Genomic DNA, 24,249 nt, shown 5'->3' with positions numbered 1-24,249 from the left:
ACATACTGTGCGTTCAGAGATGCTCTTCTGCCTACCTTGGTTGTAATGGGTGGTTATTTGCGTCACTGTTGCCTTTCTATCAGCTCGAACCAGTCTGGCCATTCTCCTCTGACCTCTGGCATCAACAAGGCATTTCTGCCCACAGAACTGCCGCTCACTGGATATTTTTTCTTTTTCGGACCATTCTCTGTAAACCCTAGAGATGGTTGTGCGTGAAAATCCCAGTAGATCAGCAGTTTCTGAAATACTCAGACCAGCCCTTCTGGCACCAACAACCATGCCACGTACAAAGCCACTCAAATCACCTTTCTTCCCCATACTGATGCTCGGTTTGAACTGCAGGAGATTGTCTTGACCATGTCTACATGCCTAAATGCACTGAGTTGCCGCCATGTGATTGGCTGATGAGAAAAAATTGTGAACAAGCAGTTGGACAGGTATACCTAATAAAGTGGCCAGTGAGTGTATATATAAAATACAATTATGGTTGTATGTGACCATGTCGCCGAAGAGTAACGCAGATCTCTGCAGGAGCATCCCTCTGAGATGAGTCAAGATTCATAATATGTATTATCATATGAACAGTCAGTAAACCTATTTCTCTGTGACATTAGAGCTGGTTGCGAAAATTAGCAGGATTCTCAAAGCCAAAAATGTGGCAGACCAGCCATGTATGTATGTATCTATGTACGTTTATATGTATGACTATCCATGTATGCAAGTGAAAATGTTGATGGGGATACGTAAGGTGAAAATGGAAGCTGAGTATGTTGAGAATAAAAAAAGGAACAGGCAGATGAGGTTTGACACAGTGATGCTACGAAAGAGGAGGTCATCATGTTCACATGTGCTAAAGGAGAGCGAAAATACCATATAAAAAAGGAGAAGATCAATACCAGGAGGAACAAGACTACTCAATTCAAGTAAAAAGCAACGTTTTGATGAGCTTAACATACGACAATGTACATTTATAGGAAATTGGGATGTTCTTGCTTCTAGCTGTTTATTTGTCACGGACGCATGGCTATCATTAGGCCGAAACCTCAGAGGTCACAATCTGGTAAATGTCATATTTTTTTCACCAATCTATACTATTGGTCTGACCACACATACAAATCCCAACGGCCAAACCTGGCGCTTTTCCGACAGACTTTTGGCTCCGAGGAGGTCAAGCCACATCAATACTTACCTGTATTAATGATTACCAGTAAATTAATCTTTGCAGTGTGGCCACAAGTCAGATGCAATTAGCATGCGATTAGGACGGCCCTTGCAGCTTCACAGGGAGGGGGTTTAGGTGAGGGGCGGTGACAAAAAGAAAACAATACTGCATGCAACATCATCTGGAGCAGTTGAGAATCTAATTTTATCTAATAACATGACGAAAACATCAAACATTTACCACTAAAAAAACGATATTGTTAGGGGCTGGAACGGACATGACATTTCCATTGATTTTGATGGTCAATATTACCTAAATTTATGAAGGTTTCAGGTTACAAACAGGCTCACGGAACCAGTTACGTTAAACGTAAGGCCAATCTGCATGTTTTCTTGCATGCATCAAGTACACTGTCTGATGAAGCGCGCGTGCGCTAATTGAACGATATGTATCTGCTCCCAGTCTCTCTCTAGTGACCAAAACCGATATTGTATCCTCGGCCTGAATCCATTTTCATTTATGTGACTGTATTACTGTACTCTTGAGCCAATTATTACATGACTATTTGTTCTTGAACTATTTATAACTTGACGCGGGTGACATGACTACACTCAGTTTGCACACATAGATGAACAACCATTCGTGCTCTCACTCGCACCTAGGGACAATTTAGAGTGTTCCATTAACCTGCCACGTAAATTATAGAATAACCAATACTGTTTCATCATATTTTTCAGAGCTATTACCTTATAGATCTAATGACCAATTTACCTCGTAATCGTGCCTCGGGTCGTATCTCGCTCTCGTGTTCTGTGCATACATCACAGGTGAGTTTAGTGATCCGCCCTTTGGACGATTCATCCGAAAAATTAGACTGGCATTCCCATTTCTTAAAAGTCGTAATTAGTAGATCTTGGTGAGTTTTTTTCGCCGCCATCTCAAACGTTCATGACCTACTTTTTGAATGCCTATTTTTCGTAGACATTTCAACCTGGTTTTTCTGTCCAAATGTTGCAAGGGATATTATATACCTGTATAAAATAAAAGGGGTATTTTGAAGCAAGATTATTGGCCTTCTTCTTATTATTATTATACAACTGAATGAGTGAAATGGGCAAGGACACGGAGATTGATGAGCAGCTGATCTTAATCCAAACACACATGAGACTTGCTCCTAGCCCCACCCCAACCTCAGCTTTTCCTAGAAACCAAATATGTACAATTTAGTGTATCTCATCCCTGTTTGGTCCTCGCTCTTCCTTACTTGTGCAGCACTTACGCACCCAACCATGCCCCGGTTGTGGATCACCCACCAGGCACTTCTCATTAAGTTCAGCTCTCCCTTCCTCTTCCAGGGGCTGTATGATCAAATTAATGTTCATTTATGCTTCAGGATGTCAACCTGAGCTAAATACATGTTAAAATGTGTGCATAAGTCCATTTGTTTTGGTGTGACACTCAGGGACTGACTTTCAAATAAGTTGACAGTACTATCATTTGGACAAGAAATATTTTTCGGCGACCAAGAACCGCCCAAAGAGCCGTAAACGACCTCCGTGAGCTCCTAACTAACGTCTTGTCTCTTTTATGCCTTAGCTCTAAATCCCAGTCTTTTCAAAAATACCATCGGCCAGGCAAAATTCCAAGATGGTAGCCCCAAAATCGGATCAACATCTTTGATTTGGGACTCACAATCTTGGAGTTTTGCATGTACAGTGGTATTTTTTGACTGTCAATTGTTTTACTTCCAATCGCCAAAAAGGCTTCCTCAGTACAATTTGCAAAAACGTTCGCCTGCACTCTTCTGGTAAGCTTTGTTTTCGCATATTGGATGATCCCCACAACTCATTCCTGTGAAGAAACATTCAAACTCAGAAAACATGCTCAACTCGGCCTAAATATGCATTTAAAGCAATAAAAACGCCTGCTAGGCATTTATTTTGCATGGCTATGTTGTAATGTTGATCCTAAACAAAAGGACTTATGCACACATTTCAACATGTATTTAGTTCAGGTTGACATCCTGAAGCCTAAATGAACATTAATTTGATCATACAACTCATTCCTGTGAAGGAACATTCAAACTCAGAAAACGTGCTCAGCTCGGCCTAAAAATGCACTTAGAGCAATAAAAACTGAAATTGAGTGTCACACCTAAACAAAAGTACGTATGCACACATTTCAACAAGTATTTAGTTCAGGTTTACATCCTGAAGCCTAAATTAACTTAGGGGGCGTGGCCGGGATGGGGCGTGGCCGGGACGGGGGCGGGGACACTTACAAAAGTGGCTCTAAACATGCTGAAGATGAAGACTCTGAGCCCAACCCGAGTGACCGAGCTTCTCACCTTATCTCTAAGGGAGAGTCTGGACACCCTGCGGAGGAAACTTATTTCGGCCACTTGTATCCGGTGTAGTGGAAATATTAAAACATTATACAACCTATGGTTTGAACCAATGTTTTGGTACACAAGGTAATTTGTATCTAGAATGGGGTCGGCGCACACGGAAACGAAGCAGCTATGGGTCCAGCTACTGTTTTGTTTATTTCTTTATTTTTGTTTTTGTGAGGGGGGACTTGCTGACTATCAGCAACATGATACCGTTTTAGGTTAAGGTCAAATTCCAATCGGTTAACAAAGAATGTGGCGAAAAACAACAGAGCTACATTGCAAGATGGAAGCCAAAGCCTGGCCAAATGGAAAAGTAGTCATTGATTGAAGGTAAAAAGAAATTAATTGATTGAAGGATATATTGAAGTTACATTTGCTGTCTAATGTCAGGGAGGAAGGAACTATGTTTAGCATGGGTTGTTCACAGACGTTGCACAGACAGACACACATACACACACACACACACACACACACACACACACACACACACACACACACACACACACACACACACACACACACACACACACACACAAACACAAAAAACTCTCGGACAGTCGTAGTGGCTCCCCTTATTTCTTTTAAAACCAGTGTAATGGAAGCGCACACAGTGCTTGACATTGCAGAAGCCAAAACAGACAAACTTTTAATTTTGTCATCCGCTAGAACACCTCACCTCATCCAAATATCGATATACACCATCAATTTACCGTCAAACAAGCCGCTATCACTTTCCGTGTTCCATCAGTCCCGCGCCCCGGGAGGACCCTGCGCCGGCGGCGTGGAAGCCCGCAGCCCTCGGCATCCGATGCTGCTTGCTGTCGCGCTCCTCAAAGTGCTTGAATTCGATGCTCCTGCTCAGCGACATGTCGTGCGCTGTTTTAAACCCAAACCAACTTTCGGTGACGATCGGAGAACCAGTCACAAAACAAATTCAACTCATATCTCAAGGCACCGCTGCATTTGTTAATACTAGCTGTCGAAACTTATGTGAGAGAATAATGCACGACTTTTACTGCCAACCAAACTTTTTCGCAAGCAGAAGCTTGCAAATTGTACTGAGGAAGCCTTTTTGGCGATTGGAAGTAAAACAATTGACAGTCACCTCTCTGATGGTGTTCCAGGACCGCGACTTTTAACTCGTCCCCTAGTTTCCTTCCATCTGCCACACCCGTCTATCTTCCCTCAGCTTGCGTTATCTTGTTCTCATTGCCATTTCCTCCCCAGATGCTTTCTTTCCTTCATATAAACAGGTAATAGTGTCTCTTTACGGGAGCGCTCCTTTGGCGCAATATAGCTGGTAGAGAGTTCGGCTCAAAGCGGGACCCAGATTCCTTGGGGAAACAAAGTGGCAGAGTTTTCGCGTTAATTTGATCATACAACTCATTCCTATGAAGAAACATTCAAACTCAGAAAACGTGCTCAGCTCGGCCTGAAAATGCGTTCAAAGCAATAAAAACTGAATACATGTTGAAATGTGTGCATGAGTCCTTTTGTTTATGTGTGACACTCAATTTCAGTTTTTATTGCTCTACTTTCATTACATTTTGAAGTCTGTAAAAGCAGTTTTTTAGTACGTCCACTGACTGTATGTCCCACATACTGTACGTCCACTGACGGGCCCGCTGGCTGTATATGACCATCATTTCTCTCACAATAGCAGCCGTAGAGTTCTTTATCAGTCTTGCGAAGAGACTAAAATGGCAATCATCCATGACAGCATGATGCAGACGGCAACTCGACAGTCCGGTTCGACGTCGGCACGTGACGAGCCAGACCCAAAGGTCACCAGCTTCAGCCAAACAACCACCGTCGCTCACACTCACACTTCGGGACAATTTAGTGTGTTCCATGATAAAAAATATTCTATCCAAAATTAGAGCAGTAACAAAACATTCAGCACATTTTTGAATCTATGCCACGAAGAATTGAGGCAGTTCTGAAGGTAAAAAGGGGTCCAACAAATAAGTTCAGTGTGTCTTCAACAGCCCTCACCCTTTAGGTTGGACTCACCCATGTCTTATTTTCCCAATGAGAAATAAATGAGAGGGCAACCGGGGGGATCCATGGCTGACATGCAGAGAAGGCAGTGTCATAACAATTCGGAAGATTTTCGTATCTTTGGAAAAGGATACCCGGATTGTCGCGGCGGATCGCCAGTTATTCTTCCAGAGGACACATAAGATTTTTTTTTTTGTTCTTGCTCCTTAAAAATTGAAATGTCTGTGCCGCCTGACAAAGGACTGCGAGGCTTGAGAGAGGTCGCTGACCGTTCGAAGTTCGAAACTGTGACGCTTTTCCCATGAATGGAATTGCACAACATTCCCAAAAGCTTCGAAAACCGATATTGTATCCCAGGCCTGACTCAATTTTCATTTATGTGACTGTATTACTGTACTCTTGAGCCAATTATTACATGACTAAGCGGCCCGTGTAAAGATACTCCAGCACGGCCCTCATACAGCTGCGAGTGGTGTTGGGAAACAGCACCTTGGAGACCCATGAGAAAGACAATCAGAGGTTTTTCAACCTCACATATGAAGCGATCCCTAATACAGCAACTCTTTCACATGGCCTGCACTCAAGCAATCAATTTATCCATCCATCCATCAATTTTAACGTGCTCAGCTCGGCCTGAAAATGCGTTTAAAGCAATAAAAACTGAAAATGAGTGGTTTTCTGAATGTGAATGTTTCTTCTAAGGAATGAGTTGTATGATAAATTATATAAGTGGGATCGTATTGTTACAAATTTCATTGAGACTGTGTGTGTGTGTGTGTGTGTGTGTATAAATCAGTGATGTGTGCAGAAGTCCTTTTGTTTAGCTGTGACACTCAATTTCAGTTTTTATTGCTTTAAACGCATTTTCAGGCCGAGCTGAGCAGGTTTTAAAAAGTTGTCTTACTGTATTGCAGGCGTGTGTTTCTGGACTATGTTTATGTATTTTTTTGTACACATATGGGAACTTGTTTTTCCTCATTTGTTTCCCCTCAAAGATGGTTAAATTGATGGTGTACATCGATATTTGGATGAGGTGAGGTGTTCTAGCGGATGACAAAATTAAAAGTTTGGAGATGCTTGACCTGGTTGTGAGTGGTAGTAAGGTGAATATTATGAAATGTAATTACTAGAGTTGAAGCTATCGTCGAACATACAAATTCATGTTGGTTTGAGTCATGAAAAAAACGAAGGCGGCCGCAGCGGCGCACCTTGGCACGCCCCGGCGCGCCCCGGCCCCCCGAGTCCAATAATCTGGTCCGTTTATCCTCACGAGGGTCGCAGGCATGCTCAAGCCTATCCCAGCCCTCTTTGGGCAGTAGACGGGATACACCCAAATGCTGCCTATCCATGTCCATAGCAAACGCATGGCAATTGAATTGTTTATTGTGCGTTATTTGCTTTCGGGAGGAAGCAAATAACGCACAATAAAAAAATCAACACATGCACGGGGAGAACATGCAAACTCCATACATGGTCGTTTTTTTCGGCCAAAAACGACATAGTATACATGGTTGTTTTTTTCGGCCAAAAACTCCTTACTATACATGGTCGTTGAGCAAATGATCAAGATGAGGACTGAAAGCGTATAAAGAAGCCACCGATTACGCTTGATTCAGCTGTTGTTGAAACGACTGCTTTGGGAACCACAAAAGGCACGCAATATCCCATAAAAAAATAATGTAAAAGGAATTCATTTGTGCTTGGTCCAAACTGTCACCCATAAAAACTAATAATATATGTGTGTATATTTATTGAACTTTCAACTGACGTCTTACACCGACTAAATAATGATTGAAAAATTTGTTTCCTGTAAAAGCTCCTTGTTCCTCTGTCAGAGCAGAATTGTTGCTCGGCCTGAAAATGTGTTTAAAGCAATAAAAACTGAAATTGAGTGTCACACAAAAACAAACGGACGAATACACACATTTCAACATGATTTTAGTTCAGGTTGACATCCTGAAGCCTAAATGAACATTCAACTTGACCTAGAAGATCGAATGAGCTCAATGCCACGTGACTTCGACAGAAATATTTCACAGTAAAATCTACTGAATTTGAAGGGAAACGTAAAAAAAAAAAAAAAAAAAAATTTTCTGAATTTAAAGGGAAACGTAAAAAAAAAAAAAAAAAACAACACAGCATCTGGGCCTGTTGGGTTGGCACTCTTAAATTATGAATCACCATGAAAAGGAGTGCAACTCCGCAGATTGGCGAGAAAGAGAGTGGAAATTTGACAACTTCAGCTCACTGAGCATCGTGTGGGAATCAAGCAAAGTGTCCCTGGCCAGTATCGAGCCGATCCTTCCCATGACAGACATGTTTTTATTTATGTGACCATTTTTTAAAAATTGAGAAGTTGGATGTCTATGCACCTTGTACTGAGCGACAGTCCACAACGCCACCAGCCTGCCGGTCCCGTCTGGTATAATTACTAAAACGTTCTAATGAGGTAGCAAACCGCCACTCACACAGTTACACAGTCACTCATTCAGCGCATTGACAATATATTACCAAAAGAGGGCAGTGACGGACTTTTATTGTGCGCGTCCTCGCGTGGTCACCCAAACGCTGGAGACGTTTATTTCAAGTAGATTGAACGGATTTTTGAGTATGGCACCTGTGTCCAAATAAAATAATGATAAAAATTCCTTACACATTTCGGCACAAATTGTTGTATACATTTTTGTTTTGGAGGCAAAAGTGTTTTATTTAGAAAGATTTGGAATGGGTGGACTGTAATAGAACGCCTTTGTGAAAATGAACTTTTCAACCACAGACTGCCGAGTGACGCTAACATTCCTTATCATGAGGACGGATCAGCCCGTATCATAGGGTCCTGTTCCCAGGACTGATTGCGTACCCACAAAGGGGGCCCATGATGTCCCTGTACTGCTTGTGTACCCACAAAGGAGGCCCATGAGGGACGTGATCAGCACCCTCTTCCAGCACCTTAATATGTGTGCGAGTTGTTTCATACGACCATGTATCGTAAGGCGTTTTTAGACGAAAAAAAACACCATGTATAGTCAGGCGTTATTAGATGAAAAAAACCACCATGTATAGTAAGGCGTTTTTAGATGAAAATAACGACCATGTATAGTAAGGCGTTTTTAGCCGAAAATAACGACCATGTATAGTAAGGCGTTTTTTCTCATTCGTTCCAACCTCTTGAAAAAGCGTTAAATAGAAAGTTCTCTGACATTTAAGTACAGTCAATTCTCGTTACAACGTACTCATTCCTATGAAGAAACATTCAAACTCAGAAAACGTGCTCAGCTCGGCCTGAAAATGCATTTAAAGCAGTAAAAACTGAAGTTGAGTTTCACACCTAAACAAAAGGACGAATGCACACATTTCAACATGTATTTAGTTCAAGATGCAGGGAGATCAAATTGAGACTCAGCCTAAAGAAACTACAGTATTGAACACTCAAAATTGTCCCTCGGGGTGAATGTGAGCGCAGATGGTTGTTCGTCTCTGTGTGCCCTGCGATTGGCTGGCAACCGGTTCAGGGTGTCCCCCGCCGCGCCCCACGCTTCATTCATCCGACCGAGACGCCTCTCTGCCGGCCATGCACCGCCTCGTCGCCGTCCCCCTCCGGCGGTGCAAACTCTTTAAGTTTTTAGGGCTGCGCCGCACACTTTTTAATCCGGCCGAGAGGCCTCCCTCCCGGCCGCTCTCAGCCCCCCGCGCCGGCCCGCTCTTCACCCCTGGTACCTCCAGCCATTGAGAAGAAGAGGAGCGCACTCCGCGCTCCATTCATCCGACCTTGGACGCCTCTCCACCGGCCACGCTCCGCGATGGTGTTCCGGGACCACATAGCGGTCAATGTGCTCTTGGCTGAGGCCAATCGAGCGTGTGCCGTGTGTGGTGAGCGGTGCGGTTCAACCACGCCCTGAGAGCCCCGCACACTGAACCGGTGAAAAATGCATAGTCAGGCCGAGCTGGCAACACAAAAGGGGCTTGTTCTCCACGGGCCTAAAAACTGAAATTGACAATCTGCAGAAGGCAGGAAAGATGCTATCACCATCTCCCCGTTTTCAGCAATTGAACTAAACAAACAAAGGAGTTGATCAGAGCCGGGAAATGGCCAATTTGCGAACACATCATTTCCACATGACCAAACTTAAAATAAGAGATTTTGGGCAATGAAACGCAACTGCACCATTGTGAATATGTTGTCAAGGGGTAATTTGGGCAAGAGGAATGTGTTGCAACCCACCCTTGTAATGAATAGGCTATAATGGTGAAGACGAAGGGGAAGCAGCTGCGCAGACCCAGATTAAGTTTGAGGAAGCGTTGGCCGTACTTCTTGATGGTGGTGCGCTTGGCTGCTTGGAGGGAGGAGCCACTTGTCCGGTGATGGCTGATCAAATTAATGTTCATTTATGCTTCAGGATGTCAACCTGAACTAAATACATGTTGAAATGTGTGCATAAGTCCTTTTGATCCTGCGTGCTCTGTGACCTGTAAGAAAAGCATCACTCTCTTCCATCTTCCCATCATCGCAAAGGTCTGAGACGTTCTGTGTAACACAGAACTGGGTGTGTATCCTCTTTTCTCCATTTTAGTTGCAGAGGCAACGTTTGACAGACAACGGGAGCGACACGGCGAGGTTTTTCAGGCCTTGCTTGCAAATCCCGTCACTTTGGGCCTTTTTTTGCTTCGAAAGCGACAGTGGTACGTCACGTGTCGTGTCCGACGTGCATGCTTGAAAACTAATTCCCGAAATTAGGTTACTGTGCGGGTTGGGAATCTTTGGACGAGAACAGCAATCGCTGATGAATCCTTGAGGGTTTTAATCCCATTTTGCTGTCTGCTTTGCACAATTCGGCAGCTTCATGTCAGGATGGCTCTTGGCCTCTGCGCCTTGTCCATTCACCTTCACATTCACACCAAGGGGCGATTTAGAGCATTCAATCAACCTCCCGTGCATGTTTTTGGAGTATGGGAGGAAACCGGAGTACCTGGAGAAAACCCCCGCAGGCATGGGGAGAGCATGCACTTATCCAATTTATCGAGCCACGTCGAGAGAGCCACACTGCGGCACTGGCGAGTGATTGAGTATTCAGCCATAACTTTAATCCAGTTGGCACAAATTGCAGAGTTCTCAAGTTCTGACAGTGGAAACGATTAGTGTTGAACTGGGAGAAAACACCGGAGGAACGAAATATCATGCACAAATAATGATCACCTCTAACCTGATAACCTGGTAAGCTGTTCACTGTAGTTACCACTGTCACTGAATAATAGTCGTACTCAGAGAATGTTTAGCTGTCTGCCCATAGGGGGCACCAGAGCTAAACACAGCATTTTTTCATAGGAATGAGTTGTATGATCAAATTGACCCAAAAGCTGCAATCCATCCAATGACCTCTAGGGGAAGGTAAAATGACGCCACGGAAACGACACGCTACCAAAATTTGCCACTGAGTAGTAGATTGGGCCCTACAAAAAAATTAAAAACGGCAAGGGGAGAATGAAGCTCCTCAACTTACTGCCGATGAACTATGCCAGCAGAGTGACACTCAAGTGTCACATGACACGGCGAGGTTTTTCAGCCCTTGCTTGCAAGGTTCATAGGCTAAGAGCGACATCTACTGGTGAAACTGCCAAAAACATGCATGGCAGGCTGATTGATGGTCTGTGTCTCCCTCTAGTGACCAAAAGCTGATATTGTCTTCTAGCCTTGCATGACAGTATACATGAGAACGGTGGAGGCTTCAGAAAATGAATGGATGGATAGATTCTGCGCGTTGCCGAGGCAACGTTTGACAGACAACTAGGAGACAATATCGGTTTTTGGTCACTAGAGGGAGACACAGACCGATAAATTAATGTTCATTTAGGCTTCAGGATGTCAACCTGAACTAAATACATGTTGAAATGTGTGCGTTAGTCCTTTTGTTGAGGTGTGACACTCAATTTCAGTTTTTGCATATGATTTAATGTTTACTTGTTCATTATTTTTATTTCCGTTCTTATAAATGATTTAGTCATTTAGCTGATAAAGAGATAGCTAGAGCGGTAAATAACGCGTATGTGGGGATATGTGAAGCACATTTGACCTAGTCAGCAAGCAGAGGAGTGGGGGTGGAGAAGCAGGAGCAGACCAAAAATTGTCTGCCTTCGCCAAGCAGAATCTTACCTTACCACTTGTATAAAAGGAACTCTTGATTTGAAGTAAATCAACACTCAACAGGCATGACATGGCATGGAAGACAAGTTGAGAAATGACTTTGCATAGAAGTCAATATCCCTTCTCGCCTGCAGCAGTCAATTAAGTTTGATTCAAAGTATTCACGCAAGGTTCCCCGATATTTTCAGGCCGAGCTGAGCAGGTTCTCAAAATGTTGTCATGAATCATGTGATGGTCTGTGTTTCCCTCTAGTGATAGGCCTCCTTCTTTCTCTTCCACATGTCTTCACTCCAAATCGCAACGTTCACAACCTTCAGGGAAAGATTTTTCTGTCCCAGCAAAAAGTAAATAATTAAGTACATAAGAAAATTAACACTCTTGCTCCAGTCAGCAAACCAATTGTAAGACCATTAAAAATGTGACAATATTACCGGTACTTCAAACATTGCCTTAATATGAACACAGGGCTTGTTAGATTAAAAAATACAAAGGAAGAAAAGAAAAAAGACAGTTATATAAAAATGTATGATATTGGTGAGGTGCCTTTTGATTGTCAAATGATGATCGAAGAAATCGCGAGTGACTTTTATGACAACTGTCATAGCATTCTCTTCCCAAATCTACGGGCATGATAAAAAAGGCCCGATCTGAAAATGAAACACCTTCTGCAATCGATGCTGAGTAACTAACTGTTTCATAAAGCTAATGTACAAATTCTCATAAAAATATTAATAATATAATTATGCAGTGAGTTTTCATACATTTAATTCGGTTCTCAGGGGCAGTAGGCGCGGTACACCCTGAACTGGTTGCCAGCTAATTGCAGGGCAATTTAGAGTGTGACGTTACAGTGTACTTATCAACAATAAAAAAACATCTCAGCATGTCATTCAAATCCTCCACGGAGTCTGTACGACCGGCGGAAGAAGTTTCAATCTGTCACACCTAAACAAAAGGACTTATGCACACTACGAATGCACTGAATTGTCTTACTGGTGAAGACAAACACCGTACCAGTACATCGACCTCAAGATGGATAAGGACACCAAATAAATGCTCAGGTGCGACCGCGTCCTGATTAATCTTGCATGCGGAAACGTGCAAATACTCGACATTCAATGATTAATCTTCCTTTTATGTGCACACAGTTCGCCACCTAATCCAAAAGTGCAAGTTAAAATTCTGCACTGTAAAGCGGAAGCCATATATCAAAAACACCCAGAAATTTGCTATTGCTTTAAACACATTTGAAGACGGGATCCAAAGCTTTGTAATACGTTGTTGGGGAACTGGGTGTTCCCAAGCCGGCAGCATTCTCGGCAAGCCAATCAGTCATCCTGTGCACTCTATTCTAATGCAAATCAGAGCCTGAATGGCAGCCCACTTGTGTGAAGGCACCCCCCCCCGGATCAGTCCCACGTCTCTTTTTTGGCATTCCTCTGCCCCTATTTCGGCGCGGTTTGTTGACTGTGCGTGTGCATGTGAGGGCCTTTTCAATTTTAAAAACATTGGCTCAATAGCAGAGCCATTTATGTTCTGAAAATTCTGTCTCCAAATGAATTTGTAGTATGGCTGCACTTCTCATGACTCCCCGAAGTGACTTAAATAGTGCTTGTTAAGAAGTTTTTCGTGTTTTGAACCAAGGAAAACTACTTTAAAATTAGATTCGTGCAACACTCCAGATGTCTGACACTGTCCATCCGCGGATGATGAGTGTCGCTTGGAGCCACGGCTAACTGGGCTCGTCAGCTGGGGCAAGAGAGGGCATGCACAAATACGTGCAAGCTTCTTCAACTTTTTTTGCTCCGCTTTATGCGATATGTGTGGCAGCTGTCTGTCTGCCACCGTCTGCAGTGAGACTGGAGAAAGCCTTACGTGCTAATTTAAGATTCCTATTCCAACTTGTCTTTTGCGCTGCTCCCAAAACCGACGATCGCCATCAACTGGATTCCTCAACTCTACAGCCCGAAGCCAGCTGGGATAAAAGAACAAAGTCGACTAGACCATCGTGGACTGGACCGGAGCTTTTTGATCGCTCTCTGTTCCCTGTTTGGCTTTTTCATCCATCCATGCTCCTAAAAATGTGTCAGGGAAGTCCTGTCTCTTGTAGAAAAACAAAACCAAAAAAAAACCCCTGTCTTGTTTTGCCAGTTATGTAGATTCAAATCTTGTTGATTATGTGGCGGGAAATTCTTGCATCTGCTTCCTCAGACAGTTGCCACAACAAATGTCAACTAGCACATGGCTACGCTTCAAAAAGGCAGGCTGCAGTGTTTCCCAACCTTTATTTTGCCATTGAGAAAACATGCTCAACTCAGCCTAAAAATGCGTTTAAATCAATAAAAACTGAAATCGAGTGTCACACCTAAACAAAAGGACTTATGCACACATTTCAACATGTATTTAGTTCATTTCGGTCCAGATTTTAGCAAGGATCATGCAAGTTGACACACATGATTTGCTTTCATGGGCCACATAAAATGACGTGGTGGGCCAGATCTGGCCCCGGGTCTTGAGTTTGACACGATGTCTCCTTGCTGGAAGCTCAGGTCGCACTGCTCGCTGCTCTCATACGTGTACATGGCCACGTACTCTATGCAAACGCACACGCGAGAGCACAAGCGAGTGGCACGCATGCACGCAATTGGGAAAGTCTGGCTTACCTTCTCCAAAACCTACAACTCACCTTTTTTGTTTTCTTTTTTTTTTTTTTTTTTTTTTTTGTTAAAAGCCAACTTGCTGGTGTATTAGGGATCATTGTCCTGCTGCAGTACCCAAGTGTGTTTCATCTTGAGGTCACAAACACTGCGGACTCCACAAAGACCCAGTTGCCTTCTTGAACAAATAATCGCGTCATTTTTTTCTCACGACCATTAGTACCGCAGCCTACGTATGAATACATGTTTATCATTGTATGTATATGTTGGTGTTTGTTTTATTATCATATGCAATTGAATTCGAAATTTGGGACTCTCTCAATGCATAATGGGCCTCATACTTTTCTGATCAGCGAGTCCCTGGGACTCTCTGCCGGTAAACTGTAAAATTATCACTGAGAGAAAACCGCTTTTTCTGCAGTCAGTGATAGACGACTTGGCTTAAGCAAGTCATCCAATCTTGCTTCGTCACAACATTTCTTTGCGCATGAGCAACGGGAACGAATCACAAGATCATCACAGCAAGCGTCGTGTGCTCTTTCTTAGGCTGCGAGAGCAGTCCAACGGTTAAGCGTGACACATACTTTTCAAACTTGTGGATTTGTTCGTCATTATATAACAACTCTGTGGAGAAAATTAAAAAACTACTGCTGCCCTCCATCTTACATTGCACTCGAACCACTTGGTCCCTCATATAGGTGATGAGCCCATTTATAGGGGAAGTTTAAAATAGATAAATATGAAATGATTTGCAGAATAATTTCACTTGGCTGTTTGTCAGGCCATCATTTATCTATGAAGTAGCCAACATGCTGTGCCCAGAGTGGAAAGGATAAGTGGTTGCATGTCCACAGAGAGAAATCCCGCAAAAGCAAATCAAATGTGAACTTCCATGATGCTAGCTAAAATCTCAATCAAAAATTTCAAATTCTCATCTGTAATAAATAAGAATGATATTGTAAGCAAATAAACACTAGCCATAAATTAATTGCCATGAAAATAAACTATGCTATAAAATAATTAAATAACATTTAAATTTTTTGTAATTTATTTTTATTTTTTTGCCAAATTTCAGCGTTTCCGATTTCACAATCGCATTTTACTACGTTGCGATTTGATGGGAGCCTACGTTGCCGTCGAGAAAGAACACGCGCTCACTGCTTGTGGCAGTAAATGAAACTTACTGGAAAAAAAAAATTCTACACTTACTTCCACAGAACTTAATCTTCCCTTAGTTTCTTGTCCAGACATACAAGACAATGAATTTGAGCAGCGCTTTCCCAGTATTTAGGAGCCTTTTGCAGACAGAACATTTCCAAAGAATCTGAGCGATTTCGTCATTTCAGAAAAATACTCACGTTTTTGGTGATTCAGTTGAATTTTCTTTCGCCTGCAATGATAAATTGATTATGCTTGCAAAGATGAACGCTTATGCCTGCAATCATTAATTGATCGACTTCTTAGCTTATGTTATTGTTATTGATAAAACGTTATTTTGAAGTGATATTGTCGGGAAATATTTGAATTTGCTATCAGATAGTTTTGTTTATTGAACACTCGTGCAATTTCAACACTTGCTCGTCTCTCCATCGACCACAAAGAACCCAACCTTTTATCATTAGTTTATTGTACTGTAACTCACCATTTGAGAAACAGTACTGAAAGTAACATGAAATACAGGCACATGGCGTTTATGTGGTGCACCTGGTGTCAAATGCACCGTGAACTGAAGTTCCGTAAGAAAAACCCCACCGTCATCAACATGCACCCTGAGCCATCATGAGTAAGACTTAACAGACCTTTTTGCCTTTTAAATTGGCGGTATACAGTATCAATCATCCTTCAATGCTTCTTTGAAAATTCAACCTCCATCGAACGCTTATGCTTCAAATAAAGATATAATGCTTCTTAATCATTATATATTAATCATTACGTTCTCGACAAGGAGCAACTAGCTAGCTGGCTGTGGGTGTCCAAATTGCCTTTCTCCTGTGCCGTTTGCATCATGATGCACCGAGCCGAGCGTGCGGAGCGTGCACACCCCTCCCCGCCTCTTTGTTTGGCTTCCAAATGGATCCCCTTGGAAGCATTACTGAGCTGTCCAGCTCTGCAATAAAGCCAGTATCGCTAATCCATAGTTTTTGGAGTTGTAAGTTGAAGAAAAAAAAATATTGGAAAATAATGTGATATTGTGATGAAAAGTCAGAATTTTATCCATATATAGGGATTTTTTTGAACAACCATTTATAGTAAGTCGTTTTTGAAAGACCGTGTATCGAAAGGCGTTTTTTTTTTTTTTTTCCAAAACAAGGGACTAGTTTTCAGCCGTTGTCCCAAGCAATGTTCCCTCTATTTTAGCTGGGCAAATCAAATTAATGTTCATTTGAGAAAATTTTGTGAGCCCAATTCTTATCATTCGATGTGTAAACGACCGAGGGAATCACCGTTTAAGTTTGCTTGACTGTTCAATACAGTTTTTTGATGGGTGCATTCGCGCACAGACACACACACACACACACACACACACACACACACACACACACACACACACACACACACACACACACACACACACACGCACGCATGCTCCCGGCTTTGCGTGTTCCTTTCCAGCTGGGTGGGCTCTTTCCATTTTAGCATCTGCTTTTTCGAGCTGAGCACGTTTTGTGCACGTTGGACTTGTTGATTTTAACGCGTGACAAATCGTGATGTACTGTGGGGAAAACTTCCAAATGCCATGTCAGATGTCGTTTTTCACTTCGATGTAGGGGATGTCATTTTTTTTCCCCCCCAAATTACTCTTGGGACAGTCACGGGAAATGTGGCCTTTCGCCCCACAACACCAACAAAAAATCCCCCCTGGATCAGTCCACTTCATTGCCACAAAAAAGTGCTTTGGAACTTGGTGGGCAAACTTGAATCACTCCCATCCAACAAGAAGTGTTATTTTCATAAATATGTTAACAAAATTATTCTCTGTATTCTTTACGTCATATTATTTCCACTTAGTTGAGTGGCTTTCAATGATATTTTAAATAACATTGAAAGCCACTCGATAAATAACTTATTTATTATGGTCGCTTTAAACGCATTCCAGCAACTTCAGAATGCGTTGAATGAGTGTTTGCGCGCCGGCTAAAGACTTGGTCGTTATTGCCCCTCAGTGTTTCATGCATTGGGTGGATAAACTACAGCTGCATCAATCTATCTTTCGGAGTCTTGCTCGTTGGGATTTTTTGGTGAAAATGGCACACGCGTCCAAATTGCAATTTTTACATCATATGAGTCACTATTTTGGGCCTGAATCCATTTTCATTTATGTGACTGTATTACTGTACTCTTGAGCCAATTATTACATGACTATTTGGTTAATTGATAAAATAGAATGCATGTTTCATATTTTATCTGAGACACTATTGCTTCTGCCGTCCACAATCTACAGGATTGGTAGCAAGTATGAAATCATATGGTTGAAATTCAATCAAAGTTATGCACACATTTCAACATTTATTTAGTTCAGGTTGACATCCTGAAGCCTAAATGAACATTAATTTAATTCAAATGCAAGCAATTAGTAATATGAAATGATGGGTATTTTGGATTTTGACGTCTGACTCGCGGCTTATTTGCTTTGGAGGAGGAACGAGCTTGGCGCTTCCAGTTGGCCTTGGCGCTGATCCTGGTCCGACTTCACGCCGCACTCCATTCCTTTTTCACACGAGTGCAAGAAGGGCAAAGTGTGCGAAGTGGACGACAGCAACACCCCCATCTGCGTGTGTCAGGACCCCTCTACCTGCACCCCCGCCGAGGGACAGTTTGAGCACGTACGTTCTTCAAATTTTCCGGCGGACCTGCTTGCTCCGGAAGGGCTCGTAGGGACTGGACTCATCCCAACCGGTGGTCTCGTAGGGGTACTCGGGTCCGGGGAGCTCGTTGTTCTGCAGGGGGAGCGGATAGCGTCAGCCCTTTTATGGGTTTTTAATGATAGTGGAGACTACTCTATGTGTATCTTGTTTTGGTGGACCTGACTGCTTCGTTTGATATAGTGGACCACAGTGAGAGCAATAAAAACTGAAAGTGAGTGTCACACCGAAACAAAAGGACTTATGCACACATTTCAACATGTATTTAGTTCAGGTTGACATCCTGAAGCCTAAATGAACATTAATTTGATTAATAGCAAATAGTACGTTCTTCTTTCAGAAGGTTGCAATGGCAAATCTTGACCAGCAGACGGCAGTGATCGAAATGGCCATGCACGTCCAAAACGTGCTCAGCTCGGCCTGAAAATGCGGTTCAAGCAATAAAAACTGAAATTGAGTGTCACACCTAAACAAAAGGACTTATGCACACATTTCAACATGTCAAATTAACCTTCATTTAGGCTTCAGGATGTCAACCTGAACTAAATACATGTTGAAATGTGTGCATTAGTCCTTTTGTTTAGGTGTTATTAATGTTATTATTGTTATTTTGATATTGATTGATTGATTGATTATGCTCGCAAAGAAGAAAGCTCATGCCTGCAATGATAAATTGATTATGCTTGCCTGCCTAGGTTTCAGATTGATCTTTTTCTTTTTTGTTGTTGTTGTTGTTGTTTTCATTTTGAGATTTTTTTGTTTTTAAATCCATGAAATGTCATAGAATTATCTTCACTGGGTGACCGGCATGACGAAGTAGCTGCTTTTGAAGTCTGAAGAGTCTCCCAACACTCCAAAAACGAAAATGATGGATGGCCATATGTTGTCTTAAAGTCCCTGTAAAGTGAAAATAAATGTATTTGAAATTTGACACAGCACAGAGAAGAGTACCGGTACCAATTTTGGACAGGATTGTGACGTGTAGGCTGAAGCGGAAAGGCCCAGTGTCACTGCCATGTCCACCTTAAACATGATTGCTGCTGCATGGCTGCAACAAAAAAACGAATACCATATTTTCCGCACTGTAGGGCGCACCAAAAAGTCTTCCATTTTAAATATCATTTCAAAGCACTAAGGCTTGCTGCGGGAGTTTACTTTCGTATATACAACAACATATATATATATACTTTCGTCCCATGCACATCTGGCGAAACACGTGTCGCACCCTTGCGCTCTCAACACATTTTCATCAGATGCTCTATTCCAAACTAAGTGCACCATAAATAACATAAATAAGCAGAAAGAGAGCAAGTTGCAGTTCAAGAGGGACAGCAACAACGTATACAGCACCTGCACGCACTCACACAAAAATTCTTCGCCAGCCCAAAGAGACAGATGACACCCAGCATGAATCTAAAGCCAAATCTGTATCAAAATATTGAGCTGCCTTGACATTTTGTTCGTGTTGGGACCGAAAAGGATTGTCTATCTAAACGTGTTGTTTGTGTGAGTTTTATGATCAAATTAATGTTCATTTAGGCTTCAGGATGTCAACCTAAACTAAATACATTGAAATGTTACTGCCTGCTGCCTCAGGAAATAAGGGCTTCAGAAAAACGCTGAATGAAAAACAAATGTGTTGTCGTTGGAGGAACTTGTGAGATCTGTGAGAGTAAACTCACACAAGTATGACAGAATTTTAATCACCTGTCTTCCTGGGGTCGGATCATTTACGAGCTAAATATTTTCCGTTTTTTTTTTGTTTGTTTTTTAACCGAATAATCAATAGATTGAAATAACAAAATCCAGTCATATGCAAGATGTGCTGCAGCTCTGGTTTTGACCAGAACAAAGCGATCACAACATATTATGCCAGTCCCAAAGGCTTTTCAATGGCTCCTGGTCAGCTGTAAAATAAATAGATTTTAAAATTCTTTTACTGGTTGAGAAATTGTTGTATGGTTTATTATTATTATTATTATTCAAAAAATACAAATGTTTGAATGTTTCTTCATAGGAATGAGTTGTATCATCAAATTAATGTTAATTTAGGCTTCAGGATGTCAACCTGAACTAAATACATGTTGAAATGTGTGCATAAGTCCTTTTGTTTAGGTGTGAGACTCAATTTCAGGAGCTACACTTGCTGGGAAGCTGAGTAGTCCTTTTATTAGATCTGCTGCCACGTACACATCTTGGACAATTTGGAGTGTTCAACCGGCCTACCATGCATGTTTTTGGAATGTGGGAGGAAAGCTGAGTACCCAGAGAAAACCCACGCAGGCCCGGGGAGAACATGCAAACTCCACACATAATCCCAGTTTCAATCTCTGTAAAGGTCAGCGTGTTGAATGAATGAATCAATTAGTGGTTCCATTATCTCCGTGCAAGCTGCCTTCCAGTTAACTCTACCCCCTCAAAGTTTTCTGATTATTGCACATTGGCATTCAAAGCCTTGTGGGTGAAAAATGCAGGTCCCATTGTTCATGCAGGGTTCGTCAATGCAATCAATTACCCGTTGGTGGCATCCTGGCCAATTGTTACAATATCAATGGCATTTTGCATTTAGTGCTAGCCTTAAGCTATTTTTCTTAAATGCTTTTCAAAGCTTTACTTGAATTTTGGTGTTGCAAAAAAAAAAAAAAAAAAGCCCTAGAAAAAAATCACGCTTGCAGAAACAAGATCCGTTGAATGTGAAGAGTTAAACGGGCGCTCATGTCCTATGCATCTGGGCTTTCGGTACCTTGCTTGAGGGCCACTCAGCAGCACTTTGGAAGGAACTGACATCCCTCAAGCATGTTAATATATAAAAAAAATACACATTTTAACTTAGAGCGTACCAATTTCTTCTTCTTTTCATGAGAATGTATAACTTAAAGAACACGATGTTGGCCATGGCTCAGCTTTTTGGGTACAGGACTTGTTTTGTGTATCATGAAAACAACTTTTGCAAAATTGCATTTTTAAAAATCATAATATTCAATGTAGCAAAACAAATGTCCGCAAACACATCTAATGTGAATCGCCAAAAGATTGGCCTGAAAATGCGTTTAGAGCAATAAAAACTCAAAATGAATGTCACACCTAAACAAAAGGACGTATGCACACATTTCAACATGTATTTAGTTCAGGTTGACATCCTGAAGCAAAAATGAACATTAATTTGATCATACAACTCATTCCAATGAAGAAACATTCAAACTCAGAAAACGTGCGGGCTGCCTGAAAATGCTGAACAGGAGGGGCCAGGGGATTGAGCTTTGCGGTGTGCCTCGGTCGTCACTGCGGGTTACAACATCGAAGGTCAATGAAAGGGTTTGCAGAGTGATTCTGCCACCTAGTGGCATTTCACACGTCATAACGACCCACTGAAGGAAGGTGTAACTTGTAACTCCAAAGCGGCCCGTGACAAAAATGTTGCTGACCGATTGATGGACATTGTAAAAAGGTCATCTCGATAGAAACATCCACCAAGGAAGGTGAGCGATGAAACTGAGTCTCACACCTAAACAAAAGGACTTATGCACACATTTCAACATTTATTTAGTTCAGGTTGACATCCTGAAGCCTAAATGAACATTAATTTATCAGTGCACAGGTGGCTGACTTCCCATTTGCGCGGCACAAATTGCTTTTACCAGATGGGAGGGAATTTAAATCATTAGCCGCCTGGTTTTTCTGCTTTACACACTTTAAATCCTCGCGGGGGTAGGGGACGGTGTCGAGCGTGGGGTCGGTCGGTGCGCGTCGCGCAGCCGGCCGCTCCCAGTCCCGCCCGTCTCCCCCACCCCCGGTCAGGCGCCCATCGGCGTTCCCCGACCGCCAAGAGCACATTGACCGCTATGCGGTCCCGGAACACCATCAGAGAGGGGACTGTCAATTGTCTTACTTCCAATCACCAAAAAGGCTTCCTCAGTACAATTTGCAAGCTTCTGGACATTGTAGTGGAGGTAGCAGATCCCGTCAAATTAATGTTCATTTTGGCTTCAGGATGTCAACCTGAACTAAATACATGTTGAAATGTGTGCATAAGTCCTCTGGACAGCGAAAAAAAAGGGTGGAAAGGAGGAAAAGACTTCATGGTGTTGCTTCTTTAAGCACATGGTGGTTTTTACTTAAAATATATTAGCTGTACACTGAGACATATGATTTCCATTCAGTGAAACCCCAACATACCGAACTTTCAAACACTTTATTTTTTTTCTTTGGGAAAACCCCATTACGTTGTATCATATATGACCGAAATGCCCTGCCATTCACAGTCACTGGTCGAACACTTTTACTGTACTACTTTGAACACGTATTATACATATTAGAGAACTATTATCTCTCACGATCAGATGTTTATTTTTTGGTTCTTTATTTTAGTCCCATCGTATAGTGGGATACTGCATATCAATTTTTTTTTATTGCCATTTTTACAGTGAAGACCGTCGGTTTTTTTGTTTGTGTTCAGTGGTCGTCAGTGGACGTACAGTATGTGGGACGTACAGTCAGTGGACGTACAGTATGCGGTACGCTGTTAGGTTTCTGGGAGGAGGTAGAATGTGTTAGTATACCGTCAAGGCATTGATTTGGACCGCAGTTGTCCAGTATCTAATTGAAGGATAATCCATTCTATTTTAATGTTGTGGAGTTGACATGAAATGAAACCATCTCAGAACACTTTTGTATGGACACTCGCGTAGATCTGTACCTCAGTGAACAGGCACTACATTGGTGAGTTAATGAATTTTATTTTACTTCTTCTTGTCATTTTGACGTAGCGCAGGGGCTTAGAAACTTAGGAGAGAAACTTCATGCTCTCCGAAAGCCAAAGACAAACCAGTGGAGGCTGAAAAAGATGACATGCCTGAAGCTCCTGCCACCCACCAAGTCGTTCGAAAACTAACTGCTAAAAGTGAAGGCGCATCACCGATTGATCCACAGACGCGGCATTCAAGAATGGGAAAACTACAATCCAAACACGGTAGGTCACGCTTTCAATGCGCATCATTTCAACCTGAAGCTTTTCGAACATGAACTCAAAACGATGTCTGTTTTGCATGATCCTACTGACTCCAGGCAAGACTCTTCTGCCCTGTTTCCCCCTCCGGCCAACATATTCACGACGGTCGAAAATTCAATACATGCAAATTTATTAGACATGTAGAAGTGTTCTTACCTTGATTCAGAGCGGCTTTTGTTTGCGAAAAGGTCGAATAGGTCCTTTGTATCACCCTAGGTGTGTTCACTTCTCAATTTTTTTTTTCATAATGAGATCGACGAGATCGATTATAAATAAAACACTTTTGCCTCCAAAACAAAAATGTATACAACAGTTTGTGGACTTTGATGAGGATCTTCTGTTGCAGATGTTTGGAAATTGAGTTTGTTTAGGACTGAAGTTACGACTGTTTTAGGGACCTTTTCTGTTCTTTACCACTGAACTACAGTAAATTCCATTGTTTAGTAGAAAATGGTTGTATACCTTGTCTACCTCGGGTACTCAAAGTGCTTCACACTGTTACCTCATTCACCTATTGATGACGCAGCATCCGGAGCAACTGGGGCCACCTTGTTTTCAGATCTTCACTCTCAATTGCGAGAAAGGCCCCATTGGGACATGCAAGGCAAAAGCCGATTACTGCCCTTTTGTGGTCACAGTTTTTCATTGCACCCTTTTGAAAGATGACCATAGTATTTATTACAATCGAAAAATCATCAGGAACACAAAATGCCCAGCTTGTGCCGATCATTTTGTGGCAACTGATGGATTTTTTCCATTTCTGAAAACAACAAACATTGCTATTCATTCACAACGGTCGTTCTTCCCCACTCTTTCCACCTTGTTTTGGATCTTCTTCACTCTCAATTGCGAGAAGAGCCCGATTGGGACATACACGATAGAAGTTCGTCTATTCCTTATTCCGGTCATAGTTTGTCAATGCAACCTGATGAAACAATACTATCTTGCTGTATTTCTTACCCTGAAAAGTTGATCACTGCTGTCTGTTGGTCACAGTTTGTCATTGCAACCCTTTTCAAGATGATCA

At 42.2% G+C, this 24,249-nt stretch overlaps 1 long non-coding RNA gene across 1 annotated transcript in view; it reads right to left on the bottom strand.

The window, feature by feature from the left end:
* LOC109514489 (uncharacterized) overlaps positions 1-18,174 on the bottom strand; it is a 20,475-nt gene extending 2,301 nt beyond the window's left edge. Inside the window, exons 1-2 of the long non-coding RNA XR_002167993.1 lie at positions 18,069-18,174; positions 14,009-14,013 (exon numbers count right to left, since the gene is read on the bottom strand). This is a non-coding gene — a long non-coding RNA (uncharacterized LOC109514489). The remainder of the gene's footprint in view (positions 1-14,008; positions 14,014-18,068) is intronic.
* Between the last annotated feature and the right edge of the window lie 6,075 nt (positions 18,175-24,249).

Source organism: Hippocampus comes, unplaced genomic scaffold, assembly GCF_001891065.2.
Source record: "Hippocampus comes isolate QL1 unplaced genomic scaffold, H_comes_QL1_v1.1 scaffold216, whole genome shotgun sequence".
NCBI lineage: Eukaryota > Metazoa > Chordata > Actinopteri > Syngnathiformes > Syngnathidae > Hippocampus > Hippocampus comes.
The sequence above is the reverse complement of the archived record's forward strand: the minus strand, read 5'-3'. Positions and strand labels throughout refer to the sequence as shown.